Consider the following 2970-nt stretch of genomic DNA (forward strand, 5'->3'; position numbering starts at 1 on the left):
TTTTTAACATTTTGGTTTGCTACATCATTCCATATATGTGTCATTCATAGTTCTGATACCTTCAGTGAGAATCTACAATGTAATAGTCACGAAAATGAAGCACAATTTTGTCTTAACCAGGTAACTTTAGGGTTAGCTCTGGGTTTTATGTCCTACAAGAGTGATTTGCTTTTTACTGGGGTATATTGCCATGGTAACTTGTGCTTTAGACCCAATCTGTCCCAGACTGGAGCCATATCTGAATTCTCTTTTTATATTTTGTCTTTACTCTTAAACTTTGCACCATTCCACTGAATGAGGCACAGACTGTATCTGGAGACAAAACTAAAGTGATTCCACGTCTCTTCTGTTAGTCTGTGAGAGAGTAAGCTTTAACATTTGAATGTGTCCAATCTGACGTTTCAGAGCTTTAATGTGTAGCAACTGCCTTATAAATAATTAACTGCAATTTAATCTGTTTAATCCTCTCTATGTGCTAAATGTTTGTTTTAATGCAGTGTTAATCTTATTGTTTTAACAGTGCTGCATTTTACATTGTCTCTGATTGCAGCAGGCGGCACTCATCATGTTGTGTGGAAGAAGACTTCAGCTGAACAACAACACATGACATATTACACCCAAGTTAACAAAAACTAAGCCAAATGCGTTTTCGGTATTTTAAAAAAATTAATTATTCTGATTGTTTACCTATTTTTTAGACACCTTTTTTTTATTTATATAAAAATAATTTCAAACAGCTGCCTGCAAATATGCCTCTTTACCATTAAGCCAGGTGTGAATGACAACCTGCAGCTGCAGGCTGTTGTGGTCATTGGTGTCACATTAGGTTTTGAACCACAAACAGAGACGTTTCTTAGAACTGGTGGGCTAGTGATGTAGGTATTGATGTAAATGATTGCTTAAGGTGGTGCTACAGCAATGTATAAAAACTGAAGTTCCCAGAGCCAAATGTTATTTGTTCTTCCATAACTGAGGTGAACTATAACCTGCTCAGGTAGAATTTAATAACAGCAAGTCTGAACTGCACTTGACTTGATCTCTGCTCATCTCCAGGCTTCACTTCTCATTCGGTAAGAACTCGTTGGCTTTTGCATACTTCCAAGAAAGAAACTTACTCTCCTGACACACTTATACTCACATTCAGACATGGGCTTCAAAACATGCTGGCATCATCTGGGTTCTGTGAGCATGCAAATCATGCATAAGCAATGTAATTACTGCATGTCGAGACAGATGCCTGTCTTCATTGATTCATGTACAAATCAAGTTGAACTTTAATTCCACTTTCAGGGCATTTCAGTCGCTGAAGTCATCTTCACCACCTGCTCTTCCAGACGACGGACTTGTGCCCGAACACCTGCAGTTAACCAACCAAACACTGATCAGTAAGGTAAAAAATAAGGCATATATCCTCATTTGGAAGTGTGAATTCAATCTTGATAAATTTCTAATATAGTAATTACATTTAGCAAAAGTGTTGTCTATTTATGATCACATTCATTATAAATATCAGTGCTAACACAGCTGTTTCAGTTTCAAAATAGAAGTTTCGAGAGCTGCGAAAAATTACGTGATGGTCGTAAATCAGTGAAAAGTGGCTCTTAAAATGTAGGAAGCAAGAGAGAAGAGAAAAACGGAGTCGTGCTTTTGGTCTCAGTATGTGACTTTAAAGGGTCACCGAATATGTTTACATATTTTGTCTGGCCAAGAGATGGTCATAAAAAAAAAGTACTCACGTCTCTTGGTTTACAGATCTTAGGCCACTCCTCTTTACAGAAACTCTCTACATCCTTTAAGTTTCTTGACTGTGTGACTGTGAGGCCTGTCGACTGACTAAACCAATCTGTGACCTTATAGTCCTCCATTAGTACATACTCAGATCAGCTTGATGTGACTCAACTTGTTTTCCATTGCAATCAAGTACCACCTAATGTGCGTGGGGTCATTACAGCAAAGTGGCCAAATGTCTGTGATGTCGTTCATATGCAACACGAACACCACAACAAAGGAAGATGTTGCAGGGGGACTGTAGACCTGAAGAAGGTCGATGATCTTGTATTGTCCCTGTAGACCTCAGTAAAAAGTCCTTTGAGTGCTCTTTGGTCTCGCCATGATGGTGCAGAAGTTGGAATGGAAGAAACTGATACTGTGGACAGGTGTGCTTTTCACACAAAATAAACTGAGATCAGGAGCATCTGTAGCTGATTAATTGTAATCCAATCTGTGTGCAAGAATTCTGGTTTGGTTATAGGGGATCAAATAGTTCAATCAATAACATGCAAATCAATTAAAAACTTTCATGTAATGTTTTTTTGTCCTGGATTTTGGTTGTTCTGTCTTTCTCCATTAAACTCAAACTACCATAAATTTTAGAGACTGTTCATTTCTTTGTAAGGGAGCAAAATTACAAATTAAGCAGGAGATCAAATGATTATTTCCACCAGTGACAATATTTTTGCTGCTTTCAATTCTTATTCTGGAAAATGTTCCTGTATTTCTTTCTCCAGGAAACAATGAGGATCCTGTTTGCCTGTTTGCTGCTTGTGCTGCTCTTTGACACTGGATGCTCAAAACGAGCTAATCGCCAACTCAAATGGCCGCAGCAAGAAACCCGTTATGAAGAGTTTATATGAAAACATGTAGATGCTAATATGACTGCGGAAAAATGTGATACAGAAATTTTAAAAAAAGTGGATCTACGATGTTAACCATGGTTGTAAGTACACAAACACGTTCATCCTTAGTAATAACAAACAGGTCAAATCCATTTGTAATGGTAAAGGATCACCTTATAAGAATACTATCTTTACAAAGAGTAGAGCAAAGTTTAGTATTGTTATATGTAAACTAAATAATGGAGCCAGGAAACTAAACTGTCAGTATAATGGCAGACTTCTCAGTAACGTGAGTGTTGTAGTCCAATGTGAAGGAAGGTTACCTGTGCACTATGTAAAGAACATACAGACTTTT

The sequence above is a fragment of the Astatotilapia calliptera genome, chromosome 23, assembly GCF_900246225.1.
Source record: "Astatotilapia calliptera chromosome 23, fAstCal1.2, whole genome shotgun sequence".
Classification (NCBI taxonomy): domain Eukaryota; kingdom Metazoa; phylum Chordata; class Actinopteri; order Cichliformes; family Cichlidae; genus Astatotilapia; species Astatotilapia calliptera.